This window comes from Diaphorina citri, unplaced genomic scaffold (genome assembly GCF_000475195.1).
Source record: "Diaphorina citri unplaced genomic scaffold, Diaci psyllid genome assembly version 1.1 scaffold1492, whole genome shotgun sequence".
Classification (NCBI taxonomy): Eukaryota; Metazoa; Arthropoda; class Insecta; order Hemiptera; family Psyllidae; genus Diaphorina; species Diaphorina citri.
This window is the reverse complement of record NW_007378918.1, coordinates 8735-26181: the sequence shown is the minus strand read 5'-3', so window position 1 is coordinate 26181 and position 17447 is coordinate 8735. Positions and strand designations below refer to the sequence as shown.

At 36.3% G+C, this 17447-nt stretch overlaps 1 long non-coding RNA gene across 1 annotated transcript; it reads left to right on the top strand.

Annotated features, from left to right (window-relative positions):
- The first annotated feature begins 1983 nt into the window (after window positions 1-1983).
- Window positions 1984-2636, top strand: LOC113470294. Its single transcript, XR_003393399.1, has 2 exons — window positions 1984-2330; window positions 2449-2636. It is a non-coding gene; the product is annotated as an uncharacterized LOC113470294 (long non-coding RNA).
- Window positions 2637-17447: the final 14811 nt, after the last annotated feature.

Here is a 17447-nt window from a genome sequence, read left to right as displayed (position 1 = left end):
AGCGGTGTTCTTATAGTCGAGGTTATGTTACCATGGAAACCACATAACAAGTTAACAAGTACATATTCCTTGTAAACGCTAGGTCACGGGTTCGATCCCCGGCCGGTGTGCTATTTTATACCAAACAGACTAAGCGGTGTATAAATTCAACCGAAACCTTATTGTATAACAATTTCTCCTGTAAAAATCCTGGATTGTATAAGATTTGTAAAATTCCAGCCGAGACCTTATTCTGTAACACAAACACAACTCGTTTTTATTTTGTAGCAAAAATTCAGTCTACATCTTATTGTATTACATAAATGTCATAGATTCTAGCTAACTTAAGATAAAGGTACGTAGAAATTATAGTCACTCAATTTGAGTAAAAAAAAATAAGCGGTGTATAAATTCAACCGAAACCTTATTGTATAACAATTTCTCCTGTAAAAATCCTGGATTGTATAAGATTTGTAAAATTCCAACCGAGACCTTGTTGTGTAACACAACTCGTTTTTATTTTGTAGCAAAAATTCAGTCTACATCTTATTGTATTACATAAATGTCATAGATTCTAGCTAACTTAAGCTAAAGGTACGTAGAAATTATAGTCACTCAATTTGAGTTTAAAAAAAAAATCGAAATTTCGTATCACTTAAAAATTGAAGAAAAACCTAAACCTTTGAAAGTAAAGAATAAGTCTTCCGTTTTAAACGGACCAAAAATCAAGTGTCCTCGAAATTCGCGGACTCCCTGTATACTGATAGCACTCAGGCAGAAATAACGCATAGTCCACCCTATAACAGTGGCTTTTATTTCATTTGTATATAAATTTTACTAACTTTGTGCGTAGTAAAAAAAAAAATAAGTCTTCCGTTTTAAACGGACCAAAAACCGAGTGTCCTCGAAAATTCGTGGACACCCTGTACACAGCATAGCTAGTATCTAATAGCACTCAGGCAGAAATAACGCATAGTCCACCCTATAACAGTGGCTTTTATTTCATTTGTATATAAATTTTACTAACTTTGTGCGTACGTTCATATTTGTCATACTTGTATTAAACGCTTACGTTTAAATGGAAAAATGGCCTAATGGTCAAAAGATCCTGACATTTGCAACACACACAAATGGCCCTTTAAACGCGATTTTCCAGTGGGCCACGGTTCTTCCAGGGGTAACTCGCTTGCTTACTATGTAGAAGGTCCCGGGTTCGATTCCCACGATCGACAAAAAAATGTACTCGTATTTCGATTGCTAATATTTCAAATTTCAACGGATTACTTTCTGACGTTTTCATTTTGACCCAGCACCTAAGTGGGAAGTATTGTGTTTGTGTCTCTTCTCTCTCATTGACCGGGTTCGATTCCCACGATCGACAAAAAAATGTACTCGTATTTCGATTGCTAATAGGTATTTCAAATTTCAACGGATTACTTTCTGAAGTTTTCATCTTGACCCAGCACCTAAGTGGGAAGTATTGTGTTTGTGTCTCTTCTCTCTCATCCGGGTTCGATTCCCACGATCGACAAAAAAATGTACTCGTATTTCGATTGCTAATAGGTATTTCAAATTTCAACGGATTACTTTCTGACGTTTTCATTTTGACCCAGCACCTAAGTGGGAAGTATAGTGTTTGTTTCTCTTCTCTCTCATTGATGGGGGACATACTACGGGATGGACATGCTACGACACAGATCACGATTTCAAGCGTAGTAGAAGCTTACTCTGGACGAGATTTAAGACATAACAATGTGTTTAAAACTAGTATCACAAATGTGGACGTACCTTTGCTTGTTTTATGTGAGTGAAAAATAATTTATTTATCCAATGAAACATCGTTTAAGTGTAAAAAATCTCTATTTTATAGTTTGCAATTTCTTAACATAATAACACTGACGGAAACGGATGGGTCAAATAGATGGTTAAACAGAAGGGCTTGGGTTCGAATCCTAATACTAGACGGTATTTTATTTTATCCTTATTTATTTATTTATAACAGACCACGATTTCAAGCGTAGTAGAAGCTTACTCTGGACGAGATTTAAGACATAACAATGTGTTTAACACTAGTATCACAAATGTGGACGTACCTTTGCTTGTTTTATGTGAGTGAAAAATAATTTATTTATCCAATGAAACATCGTTTAAGTGTAAAAAATCTCTATTTTATAGTTTGCAATTTCTTAACATAATAACACTGACGGAAACAGATGGGTCAAATAGATGGTTAAACAGAACGGCTTGGGTTCGAATACTAATACTAGACGGTATTTTATTTTATCCTCATTTATTTATTTATTATTTTAACATAGCCAAATAGCCACATATTAGGCAATTGAGCTCTAAAGGTTGGGATGTAAACCAGATGGCTACCCAGTACCTAACGCCTTCAGAAGATATTATGTGGTGTGTTGGCCCCAAAGTTATGCATCCTCCATATCCATCCCTAATGATTGGATTATAAAGGTTGGATGGTAGAGAAAGGCTCTGCCAAAATACCAACAAAGAAATGTTAATTTTTACTAACCACGCGCAACGTTACTTAACTTTGGTGATCCTTGGAACGGTTGCAATCAGCGTGCTATCGCCGCTGGGTTTAAGACTTTTGATTGGTCCTTGCAGTTGGTTACCTATATTCTACCTATCTTCGTCAGTGCTTGAGTTATGGCAAACTTTAGGTGATTGTATTACACGACGCCAGAAAACAGTCCAGCTAATACCAGCTACTAGCCTCGGTGTAAACATTAATAGCGTCCAGTAATATTTTAGTCCAGTTTGACAAAACTGACTTCTGTGCAGCTAAAATCAAATTGATTCGACCTAACTAAGTCCATAACTCAGTTTAGGCTCCACAAGGAAAATACGTGTAGGTATCTTCATCAGAACCCGAATCCAGAAATTGTTTCATTCGACATTGAATCGACAGAAAATCGGCTAAATTACGTTCCGCTTGACTAGCTTTCTGGATAGCTGTTTTCTAAACCCAACTGGCGAACACTTTTCTGGGCATCCGGTAACGAGTATTTTCTTGTTGAAATTTATTTTTCTTCAGAGGGAAAAGCGTGATACTATACCTACGAAGCGTGAAAAGTGTTGTTTTTGCTGAAACTACTCTCGTAAATTGAGCAACTTATTGGGTAAACATTAATAGCGTCCAGTAATATTTTAGTCCAGTTTGACAAAACTCACTTCTGTGCAGCTAAAATCAAATTGATTCGACCTTAACTAAGTCCATAACTCAGTTTAGGCTCCACAAGGAAAATACGTGTATCTAAGTCATCAGAACCCGAATCCAGAAATTGTTTCATTCGACATTGAATCGACAGAAAATCGGCTAAATTACGTTCCGCTTAAGTAGCTTTCTGGATAGCTGTTTTCTAAACCCAACTGGCGAACACTTTTCTGGGCAACCGGTAACGAATATTTTCTTGTTGAAACTTATTTTTCTTCAGAGGGAAAAGCGTGATACTATACGAAGCGTGAAAAGTGTTGTTTTTGCTGAAACTACTCTCGTAAATTGAGCAACTTTACTGTCTCCACAATAATACAGAGGAATACCTCCTACTACCTACTTGAGCTTTTTGCTTTTCTTCGCGGATTCGATTCCCGTCCGGGGTGGATTTTATCCTACATAGATAAGGTTTGTTCTCGGAACGGCTGACTTTCTCCTTCCTTCTCTCTTCAATTTCAGCAGTTAGATTTCACTCTATCAAACCTCTTGGGGGGGGAATAGTCAGTATAGTCACAGTACGAGTATATTCTCACTCCCATCTAATATAGCAATCCTTCTTTTATCAGTAATCAGTAGGTAGGTACACATATCTATATCTACATTACCCAAAAAATAAATATTGATTCTTATGTTAATGTAAAACTTATGGAATGCCAAACACACTCTACTTCTGTGGCTGTTTAATTAAAATAGTTCTCTACAATCTGATTTGACCATCGATCGGAAATCAGTAGATATTTGAAAATTTCTAAAGGTACGTCCACACTACGGTCGACCGGAGTCGATCGACATGGACGGGAACCCATGTCAATTAGAATGTAGACCCACGGATTTTAGCGGAATGAACAATTGAGGAGCTGGGTGCAAAAAGGGCAATAAATGAAAATCATCAAACTGAGATATTTAACTTTAAAGTTTTCAATTTTTCATCAAAATCCTTGAAAAGTATGTTTACAAAAAACGCTGTAACTCATCGAAAAAAAAAGTTGTCACTGCAGTTCAAACGCTGGAAGATAGGGCGCACCACGTTCTATTCAAAAAACCGTTTTACGCAAAAAGGGCAAAAAATCCATATTTCCCTTTTTGCACCCAGCTCCTCAATTGTAGGTTGAATTTGGTTTAATTTCAACTCTTGATTCAAGCAATCTGATTAGTTGATTTTGAACTTTTTACCCCATCAGATAGATAAATCCAAGAGTTATACTTAAATCGCGTTTAAACTCTGATCGTTTGGGGTCCCAGCTATAAATGGGACACATCTGCCGTTCAAGTCACAGTATACTCACTCCCACATAATCACCTGTAAAATGGTCTTCCTTCTCTCTTCGATTTCGGGACGATAAGACCATAGCAGTTAAAGTTCCCTCTGTCAAACCTCTTAAAAAAAAAAAAAAATCACATCTGCCGTTCAAGTCACAGTATGCTCACTCCCATTTAATCACCTGTAAAATATTTGTCCGTTCATTGAACGTCCTGTGACTGGAGTGTGAACGGACAGTGGGAATCGGTCTCATGATATTGTCTACAGTATAATATTCTTGCATATCTTCTGTTAATTTCAAATAAATATATACCACATTGTATACAGGGTGACGCGAGACATTCAGGTCTACGAGAGCATTTCCATCCTGTATACATCTCATGATATTGTCTACAGTATAATATTCTTGCATATCTTCTGTTAATTTCAAATAAATATATACCACATTGTATACAGGGTGACGCTAGACATTCAGGTCTACGAGAGCATTTCCATCCTGTATACGGTGTACCTTGTAAACTGAGAAGCTTTCATAATATAAAGTACTCTAAACTGTTGTCTTTTATTAAAATGGAAAAATAGAAATCTCTCAGCCTAGGCCCTAGTTATGTAACTTGGAATGTAGCGCGTCTGCCTTATAAATGGTAAACCGCAGGTACGATTTCGGCGGGGGACGAACTTATTCTCAAACAGATAAACCTGTATACAGTGTACCTTGTAAACTGAGAAGCTTTCATAATATAAAGTACTCTGAACTGTTGTCTTTTATTAAAATGGAAAATAGAAATCTCTCAGCCTAGGCCCTAGTTATGTAACTTGGAATGTAGCGCGTCTGCCTTATAAATGGTAGATCGCAGGTACGATTCCGGCGGGGGGGCGAACTTATTCTCAAACAGATAAGGTTCGTTCTCCGAACGGCCGAGTTTCTCCTATTCTGACCTCCTCTTTCGATTTCGGGACGATAAGACCTCCATTGTAACAGTTTCCTCTTTTTTTATCTTCTTATGTATATCTCGTAACACGGAGGTCTCATTGTCCCGAAACTGAAAATGGTCAGGAGTCAGGATAGGAGAAAGCCATCCGTTCCGAGAACAAACCTCATCCGTTTGATAATAAGTTCGCCCCGGGCTGGAATCGAACCTTATCTGTTCAGAATAAAGTTCTCCCCGAGCGGGAGTCGAACCCGTGACCTAGCGCTTGCCAGAAAGTAAAGAAAGAGTCTAATTGAATTAAAGGGTGCTAAAATCACCACAGTGTGACACCCCTATTCTCCCTCATTACCCATTAGTTATAATTACCCTATCTCACTCACTCTACATTTCACATCTAATCTAATATCGTCCCATTTCTTCGTAATTTTATTATTGATTCACGCGACTATATTATTGCAATATTATGACTTATTTATAGTTGAATTATTTCGTAATTATCTAATTTTATTATTAACGTAGGTTATATGCTAATATATTAAATTGGTTCAGTAGCTACTACTTGGGGAAAAAAGAGAAAATTAAAAAGCAATATTGAAAAAAATCATCTGAAATAAACCTAACCTCATGTAACCTAACTTTAGGTAACAAGGGTTTGGAATTTGTTATACTGCTCGCATAGGACTGAAAAGTCCCTTTACTTCAGCAGTAGGCTACTACTATTATTGTGGTCAATCTCGCATAGGACTGAAAAGTCCCTTTACTCCAGCAGTAGGCTACTACTATTATTGTGGTCAAATTCTCAAATTAGGATTGAGGATAAAATTCCATACCTCGGCTGGGATTGAACCCACGCCCTCCTGTTTACCAGGCGAGCGCCTTGACCACTAAAAGATAAAATTCCATACCTCGGCTGGGATTGAACCCACGCCCTCCTGTTTACCAGGCGAGCGCCTTGACCACTACACCGCCGAGTATATCTTATGTATATCTCGTAACAACGGAGGTCTCATTGTCCCGAAACTGAAAAAGGTCAGGAGTCAGGATAGGAGAAAGCCATCCGTTCCGAGAACAAACCTCATCCGTTTGATAATAAGTTCGCCCCGGGCTGGAATCGAACCTTATCTGTTCAGAATAATGTTCGCTCCAGGCGAGATTCGAACCCGTGACCTAGCGCTTGCCAGAAAGTAAAGAGTCTAATTGAATCAAAGGGTGCTAAAATCACCACAGTGTGACACCCCTATTCTCACTCATTACCCTATGTCACCCTCAATTTTATTCTCACCCATTAGTTAATTACCCTATCTCACTCACTCTACATTTCACATCTAATCTAATATCTTCCCATTTCTTCGTAATTTTATTATTGATTCACGCGACTATATTATTGCAATATTATGACTTATTTATAGTCGAATTATTTCGTAATTATCTAATTTTATTATCTACTAACGTAGGTAATATGCTAATATATTAAATTGGTTCAGTAGCTCCTACTTGGGGAAAAAAAGAGAAAATTAAAAAGCAATATTAAAAAAAAAAATCATTTAAAATAAACCTAAGGTCAAATACCATCATACAACACTATTATGTAACCTAACATTAGGTAACAAGGGTTTGGAATTTAGAACTATTGGAATGATTAGAAGATGAAATTTACAGTGATCTGAACGGATAGTGGGAACCTATTTTAAACTGAGATTTTATGATTTTATAGACTCCAGTCAGAATCCACTTGAAAAAAACACTTTGTCTAACTGCCCTAGGTTGCTCTATTAAAAAATAAGAAATCCCTTAAAACAATTAAAAAAAACCTATTTTAAACTCTGTTTCCATAAGGACTTGGGTACATTACTGCATGTCTTACATTATTACAAGTATTATTAAATAAACTTTATAAGTAGATACATATGTATATTATGAACAGAAGTATACATGATAGGTACCCCAATACATTAGTGGAGTTGAAAAATACACTTGTGCGATTAGATATTGCTACTTGCCATACTATGGGTGTACTGTGAACATGGATGTATCATTATGTTTATACATACAGGGTGAACACAGTACAGAGTTGAATCCACTTCGAACTAAACTTCATGCTTCAGTTAAGTACTAGATCACAAAGGAGAAAGTATGCTTTTACCAGGCAGAAACTTTGGTTGGAAAACCTAAACAAACCTTGACGTAGAGCCCACTTCTCGTTCGGAAAAAAGTCGTGTCGTGTGTAGTGTGAACACTCTCATTTAAATTACATTGCCTACAAGACAATCGGGAAAAAAATCAGATGAAACGCACAACAAGTGGGAACGGTCTCGCACTCGACCTTAAATACTAGATCACAAAGGAGAAAGTATGCTTTTACCAGGCAGAAACTTTGGTTGGAAAACCTAAACAAACCTTGACGTAGAGCCCAGTTGTCGTTCGGAAAAAAGTCGTGTCGTGTGTAGTGGGAACACTCTCATTTAAATTACATTGCCTACAAGACAATCGGAAAAAAATCAGATGAAACGCACGACAAGTGGGAACCGTCTCGTACTCGACCCTGCAAGTTAAGTTTAGTCAAAATAAATCAAATCATTAATTTAATGTGTGGCAAAGCAGAACCTTTTCACAAGTTTTGTGGATTTCTTAGCATTTCTAAGTGCCTCTGCAATCAATTTGATATAAAAACATTGTTAACATACTATCATGTATTTAAATTTTAAAGAATAAAAAATAATTGATTGATTGATTGAATTTCCAATTTTCCATATAATCATTAATTTAATGTGTGGCAAAGCAGAACCTTTTCACAAGTTTTGTGGATTTCTTAGCATTTCTAAGTGCCTCTGCAATCAATTTCCAATTTTCCATATTACCTACCTTTTGGTTTTTGCCACTATTCTTCAGACCTCACTTCTCTGGCTCACCCTGTATACAGAACAATAATAACTTGAGATGTAAACCAGATGGCTACCCAGTACCTAACGCCTTCAGAAGATATTATGTGGTGTGTTGGCCCCAAAGTTATGCATCCTCCATATCTATCCCTAATGATTGGATTACACGACGCCAGAAAACAGTCCAGCTAATACCAGCTCGGTGTAAACAACAGAGGAATACCTCCTACTACCTACTTGAGCTTTTTGCTTTTCTTCGCGGATTCGATTCCCGTCCGGGGTGGATTTTATCCTACATAAATAAGGTTTGTTCTCGGAACGGCTGACTTTCTCCTTCCTTCTCTCTTCAATTTCAGCAGTTGGATTTCACTCTATCAAACCTCTTGGGGGGGAATAGTCACAGTATATTCTCACTCTCATCTAATATAGCAATCCTTCTTTTATCAGTAATCAGTAGGTAGGTACACATTATCTATACATTCGCAGAACTTGTTCTTTCACTCGCATACTAAATTTCATCTTCTCCTTCCTTCTCTCTTCAATTTCAGCAGTTGGATTTCACTCTATCAAACCTCTTGGGGGGGAATAGTCACAGTATATTCTCACTCCCATCTAATAGAGCAATCCTTCTTTTATCAGTAATTAGTAGGTACACATATCTATACATTCGCAGAACTTATTCTTTCACTCGCATGCTAAATTTCATCTCTTGCTTCTTACGATCGACGCCATCTTGGAATTTCACATTCAGAAGAAAAAAAATACGTCCCGCCTATTTCAGATGCCACTGGCATATTATTATTTATTAATTTGTACTTTTGCCAATTTTATTTTCTGAAAAAACATGGAATTCATGTTCTTGTGAAATTGCTTGCTTGGTTTATGATTTCTTATAGATATAGGTACCTATCTATAGCCACATTACCTACTGAGTAAGCCTAGATTTCTTAGAAAATGAAAACCAATTTGTTCCGCATCAAAACCAAACGACTTATGGCTGATCCGGGGAATAGTCACAGTATATTCTCACTCCCATCTAATATAGCAATCCCTCTTTTATCAGTAATCAGTAGGTACACATATCTATACATTCGCAGAACTTGTTCTTTCACTCGCATACTAAATTTCATCTCTTTTGCTTCTTACGATCGACGCCATCTTGGAATTTCACATTCAGAAGAAAAAAAAAATACGTCCCGCCTATTTCAGATACCACTGGCATAGGTGTTATTATTTATTAATTTGTACTTTTGCCAATTTTATTTCTGAAAAACATGGAATTCATGTTCTTGTGAAATTGCTTGCTTGGTTTATGAATGTTTATACTTAGGTATACGTACCTATACCTATCTATAGCTACATTACCTACTGAGTACTGAGTCACATTCAACTATCCCAGAGATTAATTTCTCCATTTAATCGACTGTAAGAAATGTAAGAATATGTTGAATGCTTTATAGGTATAGTGGGAATAATCGACATTTTTGCAGTTTGATCCCTAGAGGTTCCCCCTAGCCTAGATTTCTTAGAAAATGAAAACTAATTTGTTCCATCAAAACCAAACGACTTATGGCCAATCTTACTCCTGAGAGTTAACACAGTGTCAAGGGTTTTCTTTAAAGTCACCCATTTGATTCACACAGGATAGTATTTCTTTAACTCTGGATTAACTGAAAACGTTCTGTTTTAAGATCGGGCATTAGACAAATCGAAGGAGACATCGCTCATCAGGACATCATCTGAATCATCTCTCCAGTCGCCTATCTGTTTGTCACACATGAAATGAATTCCGGTGAACCTTCCCCAAGAGCAGGACTACCAGGACTATTTTATTACTTTTACATTTTAAAAATAAAAAGAATCCCTGGATCTCGTCACTAGTTTGTCAAAATAAGGATTAAAAAAGGTTCAAGAGGTTTTTATTGCAGAAAATGATAAAAGTAGCCAGATTCCCCTATGAGAACCTTTGGGCCCCAAACATTTTGACACGTGGTGAAAAATTGCAAAATCTGGTGGATATTTATGATTGGGACTCTCTGAGAAATCATTTTAGTCGATTCTGTTGAAAGATGGTTAAGATGGCTAGTAAGTCAGTGCTCAGTAGATAAGTTAGTGTAGAACTAACTTTTTATTGCAGAAAATGATAAAAGTAGCCAGATTCCCCTATGAGAACCTTTGGGCCCCAAACATTTTGACACGTGGTGAAAAATTGCACAATCTGGTGGAGATTTATGATTGGGGCTCTCTGAGAAATCATTTTAGTTGATTCTGTTGAAAGATGGTCAAGATGGCTAGTAAGTCAGTGCTCAGTAGATTAGTTAGTGTAGAACTAACTCAGGAAAAGAGCCCGTGCGAAGCCCCTGAAAACCTCATTTGGGCTAGGAAATAATGAGTGAATAGCTTTTATGATGACTGTGTTGAAAATGTGTGCCAAATTTCATCAAAATCGGACTTGACCGTTTGAGAGTTACCTACCTATAGCAAAAACAATTTTAGAAAAATGGGCCTAGACGGTGCTTTCGGAAGCCCGATCGGCCCCAAAATACTTAGTTCTTTTTTATACTGCTCGCATGGGTTTGAAAAGTCCCTTTACTACAGCAGTACGCTACTAGTATTATTGTGGTCAAATTTAAATTATATTGAGGATAAAATTCCATACCTCGGCTGGGATTGAACCCGCGCCCTCCTGTATACCAGGCGAGCGCCTTGACCAGTACAACGCCGAGGCAGGTAATACGAAAATATGTACGAACATTTTCGTCACGTGTTTGAAATTTTTGCCGGATTTGATCAAAATCAGACAAACTGTTCGATAGGTATAGTTATGTTGAAACAAAGAAAACCAAGGATAAAATCGTCGATTTGTAACTTGGAACTTCCAATTCATTGCTGCCTTCGCAGTATGGATCATAAATATGGAGTATATGGATGTCCCAATCATGTAAGTTGCTAGCTTGCTACTGAACCTCACTGTCTTTGTTAATTTGTTCTTCTGGTTAAACTAAATCCTAAAGTAGGCACATACATATACCTATGTATGGCTCTATTATAGTAATGAACATACAAGTACACACAGCACACCCTCGATCCCTCTTTAGCTATTCAGATATTAAACTCTGTTCACTTTTACATACTTTATCGATAAATCGTGATCCCGTCTCATCCGCGGGTTCAAAAGTCTTCAAAGGAACACAAATCCCGATAAAGCGGTTCTCGTAATAAATTAATTATCCCCCTAATATCCTATCCGAACAGCTTCCGAAAGCGATACGGCTCGATCGATCTATCATAATTTCAATTCAAAGCTGTTTATTCAGAATGGTGGGATGTTTAGATAACGCCCGTAGCATTTATTATACACGATGAGCCATGTGGTGTGTGTCTGGCAGAGATTCCTTGTCAGATATATTCGAACATTCTTGTAGTTTTTTTTTTTTTTTTTTTTTTTTTTTTTTTTTTAGATACCTAGGTGTACCTATTATTAGTCGTCTTCATTCTCCTACGCAAAATTTCATGCTGTACCTACTTGGGCTAGGTACTGGTTACCTAGAATTTATTTTGTTACCTACCTATCGGTATTTTGGTATCGGGCCTGTTTCACAAAGAACTCCGATTTGGCATTCTGTAGGTACTTCACTAAAGTTATGTCGTAATACTCGTCTTACAGACCTTCAAGGAACCATCATAGCCATTTTTGGCATGACCTCAAATTATTGCGAAACCCGATGTGAAAAATAGTCAAGGTTTTTTGCCTTAATTCACCAGAATATCTACTTTCAACGAACCCATGAGGCGACGAATAATGTGTAGATATCTATTCTTTATTCTGCCATCAGAATTCGGTCACAGCTAAAGTCGCTATAACAACAACAACAACAACAACAACAACAACAACAACAACAACAACAACAACAAAGCGTAGACATACCTTAAAGTTGCCTTCAGGAATGCAGACCCCTCTTGAAGTATGGAATTTGCTGTAGCTAACAACTTTTGGTTTCTACATTCACCTATCGAGTATTGTGGAATGCGATAGCATAGCACAATCCCACGGGATGAGCAATGAGCATTTCACAAATTTATCTCGATTAAAATTTCCGCCCTAAACACGAGAATATGATCTGAAATATTAATATTAATATGTTCTCCTGGGACTCATAATCCCAAGATATCAACATCCTAAATACTTGTTGACATCGTGTAGTTATGATAGGTTTAGCTTTAAATGTCATATTTCTAGGAAATTTATACTTAGGTAAATGTCATTTATCTACATGTAAGTAAAATTTGTACATTCTACATACTGGAGGTAGGTACTTAATTTTGATATCTTCATAAAGATAGGCAGTATATAGTTGCTTTGGCATGTTTAGAAAAAGATTTGTTAACAAATTCAAACCCGTAAAAAAATATTCTAGTAAAACGAAAACCCATTATGATAGGTTTAGCTTTAAATGTCATATTTCTAGGAAATTTATACTTAGGTAAATGTCATTTATCTACATGTAAGTAAAATTTGTACGTTCTACATACTGGAGGTAGGTACCTAATTTTGATATCTTCATAAAGATAGGCAGTATGTTTGCTTTTGCATGTTTAGAAAAAGATTTGTCAACAAATTCAAGCCCGTAAAAAAATATTCTAATAAAACGAAAACCCATTTGTAAATTACGTAGGGACCCAACGACATTCCAAAAATATAGAAAAATCCCAGAACGTATTTATGATCAAACTCCCGTCATAAAAAACATCAAAATGTCCAAAAGATGTTCCACGCAGACATAAAATTGTGAGAAGTTATTGGTTAGGTGGAGACACCAAACTCTCCAAAACAAAATTCCTGGTATAAATCTATCTACGAAATATTGGAGGGTTAAAATCGGACAGATTGCTCGACAGAAAGCTTCATCTGGAAATGTTAAAATGATTTCATCTGGTTCGAATCGGTTCAGAGGATACCAAGCAGAAAACTACTTGACAATTTATACATGACTGTTTTGGGTGACATGACAATATATTCTGGTGATAGGAGAAAGCTTCATCTGGAAATGTTAAAATGATTTCATCTGGTTCGAATCGGTTCAGAGGATACCAAGCAGAAAACTACTTGACAATTTAGACATGACTGTTTTGGGTGACATGACACTATATTCTGGTGATAGTTGTGAAATATGGGGCGCCAGGCAGACACGAAATGTTTACATGTTTCCAATAAGATGTCACCAAGGCTTGTGACCTTTTCGTCTTGTGGTTAGCCACTGGGGAGTCGTTTGGGACCTTTCCTCTCTTTTCTTAATTTCAATTTAATTTATCGTTGTCTCGAGGCTTTTGTTTTAGGATTTTTATTGCAAACGCATGTCCCCCTTTTTTTCTCCTTTTACCTACTTCTTTTTCTCTCCTCTTGTTCTTCTTCTTCTTCTTTTTCTTTTTCTTCTTCTTCTTCTTCGTCGACTTCGATTCCTATGAAAATGGGTTCTTTGGATACCTATACGTTCTTTTGTTTATTTGTTATCGACCCTTGTTCATCCCTTGTCTGTCAATAAAGGAATGGTGCTAAATGGTTATTGCATCTTTTCTTTTCTTTTTTATCACTAACACTAGATTTACAATAAGTCTAATAGGTAGGTATAGGTCCTCATTACCTAATCGTGTTGTAAAAATTGAGGGAAAACACTTTTTCAAGAGGTTTCATAGAGGGAACTTAACTGCGAAGGCCTTATCGTCCCGAAAACTAAAAGAGAAGAAAACGGAATGAAAACCAGTCGTTCCAATAACGAACCTCATCTGTTTGGGATCCTTCAAGGCTTGAACTCCCGAGGAAAAAAAACTGAGGGAAACACTAATTTTACAAATAAGTAGGTATTTGTAAATTAAATCATAATCTTCATAATTTATTCGTATAAGTTCTTCTTCTTCTTCTTCTTCGTCGACTTCGATTCCTATGAAAATGGGTTCTTTGGATACCTATACGTTCTTTTGTTTATTTGTTATCCACCCTTGTTCATCCCTTGTTTGTCAATAAAGGAATGGTGCTAAATGGTTATTACATCTTTTCTTTTCTTTTTTATCACTAACACTAGATTTACAATAGGTATAGGTCCTCATTACCTAATCGTGTAGTAAAAATTGAGGGAAAACACTTTTTTCAATAGGTTTGATAGAGGGAACTGCGAAGGTCTTATCGTCCCAAAAAAGAGAAGAGAAAGAGGACAGGATAGGAAAAAGCTATCTAGGTATTTCGAGAACGAACCTTATCTGTTTAGGACCGTTCCAGGCTTCACGAAAAAAGCTGAGGGAAACACTAATTTTACAAAATAAACATGTAGATCATAATCTTAATAATTTCATAGCAACCTTCGCCTCAGAAGAAAGTACCAAAACAAATTAGTTTCAAATGAAGGGAGCCCCAACACACGTGTTCATGAAAGAAAAAAACTTGTATCGTTAGGTGTAGGTAGGTACTCTTTGATCAAGCTGTAAGTAAACATATAAATAAATACATGTTATTTATTTTACTACCTACCTATGTAAATTCTAGGCACTTGAAAGTACCTACCTACATTTTATGGGTCTTCCGTTTTTTCATGTGCTTCCCCCCAGTGAACAATTTGTCAGAAAGAAAGTTTACTCCGTTGAATGAATTAAGTAAGTTCTTAATTAAGAAAGTAGTAAGTAGTGTAAGTAGGTAAGTACATATTTATAGGTATGTACCTACCTATAGGAATTATTTTTGGTTTTTATGTGTTTGTAAGATCTACAAAAAATGTAGAAAGGCAAATCAAGTAGGTAGCTATAAAATTTTACAGAAAAAATAGTGGAGATGTCAATTTCCTACAAATACACGTTGGTAAAACTGACACATCCACTATTTTTCTTATGCCTCAACATTGGTGTTCTGTTGGTGGATGTGTCAAATGCACCTGAACAGTAACGATCTCAAAATCCAAAGAAGGTGTTTCAACCTTGCGAACTTTTACGACTTGTACTAAATTTTATGACAGATGGACTCGAACTACCAACCTCCAGGGCCCAAGTCCACCATGATAACTTGCATCGTAGCGGGAATTCGGCCTTATAGTAGATGTAAAGTGGATGAAAAACCCCTTCTCTCTTTATCCATACGTATCATTGCAAGTCCCATAATTATTACCTACATTAATTTTATTAAAAAAAGGCATAATTTTCCTGTGGGAAGATCATTACGTCACGGATCACAACTCTCAGCAAGACCACAATTATGATTATGATTTATAAATTTTGAAAGGCAGATAAAATTTTACAGAAAAAAATGGTGGAGATGTCAATTTCCTACGAACACACGTTGGTTTGTTTAGACTGCTGGGGTAAAGGGACTTTTCAGTCCTATTCGGGCAGGATAAACAAGGTGTATTCTATTCTATTCTATGATGCTACTGAACCTCACTGTCTTTGTTAATTTGTTCTTCTGGTTAAACTAAATCCTAAAGTAGGCACATATTATGTATGGCTCTATTATAGCAATGAACATACAAGTACCTACAGAGCACACCAATTCATATTTCCTAACTCAAGAACATAGCGAGAGATCTGTTGTTTTAATAACCCAACTCGGCTCCTTATTCGTTGAAACCTTTTTTGGAATATTTTATTAATTTTGAAAATGAATTTTTGAGTGTGAATTTTGAAATACTTTCGAGAGTGTCTTTTTAGTGAGTCTTGCAGATCCAATGTTTGAACTTTGAATTTTTTCAGAGGCGATTTCTCACATTGTAGTGCGACAGAAAACCATTTTCTTTTACCCAAACCTTTTAATCTTTTTTATTTAAATAAGCATGAAAAAAGTCAGTCAGTCTAGTTAATGTTTTGAAGTGACTACATTATTAAATTGACATATATATTTTTTAATAACCCTTCTCTCTTTAAATTAAATAGTTTTAAAGTTATCAAGTATACGTATACTGCAGTTAAATAAACACATTCACTAATTTCAGTGCGAACAAAACCAATCCAACTCTTCTAATAAACCTAATTTTGAAACTTCAACAATGAATCAGTGGGAACTTTCGAAAAAAAAGAACCTTGTTTTACTTTGAATTTTAAATGGCTAACTGAAAAATAAATCAATTTGTACGTCTCCTTTAAAAGGGGGAAAAAAATGAGTGACTATACGTCAGAAGTAAATAATTAGGAAAATAGGCGAACAAAAATTGATTTGGAGAGTCTTATCCGATCTTCCAAGGAAGAAAGATCAGAATTATTGAAAGGAATAATACCTTGAAAATCAGGATAATCCTAGAAAATCCCTTCCTAGAAAGGCATAGGAATTAATCCTAGAAATTAATATATACCGGGTTGGTTCAGTCTATGATAATGAGTGCGGATATTTTGCACGCTGGTTCTCACTTATGGGTTTGAAAAGTCCCTTTACTACAGCAGCACGCTACTAGTATTATTGTGGTCAAATTCAAATTAGTTTGAGGATAAAATTCCATAGGTACCTCGGCTGGGATTGAACCCGCGCCCTCCTGTATACCAGGCGAGCGTCTTGCCCACTACAACGCCGAGGCAGGTAATACGAAAATATGTACGAACAGATTTGATCAAAATCAGACAAACTGTTCGATAGGTATAGTTATGTTGAAACAAAGAAAACCAAGGATAAAATCTTCAATTTGAAACTTGGAACTTCCAATTCATTGCTGCCTTCGCAGTATGGATCATATACGTACATTTCCTTTTTTTTTTTTTCTTAGTTAAGCAAGGTCTTTTTAATGAATTGTTAGTGTATGTATTATTCTTTAATAACCCATCATCAAATACACGAGACCTTGTTTAGACTGCTGGGGTAAAGGGACTTTTCAGTCCTATTCGGGCAGGATAAACAAGGTGTATTCTATTCTATTCTGTGATGCTACTGAACCTCACTGTCTTTGTTAATTTGTTCTTCTGGTTAAACTAAATCCTAAAGTAGGCACATATTAGGTATGTATGACTCTATTATAGCAATGAACATACAAGTACACAGCACACCCTCGATCCCTTCTTAGCTATTCGGATATTAAACTCTGTTCACTTTTACATACTTTATCGATAAATCGTGATCCCGTCTCCTCGCGGGTTCAAAAGTCTTCAAAGGAACACAAATCCCGATAAAGCGGTTCTCGTAATAAATTAATTATCCA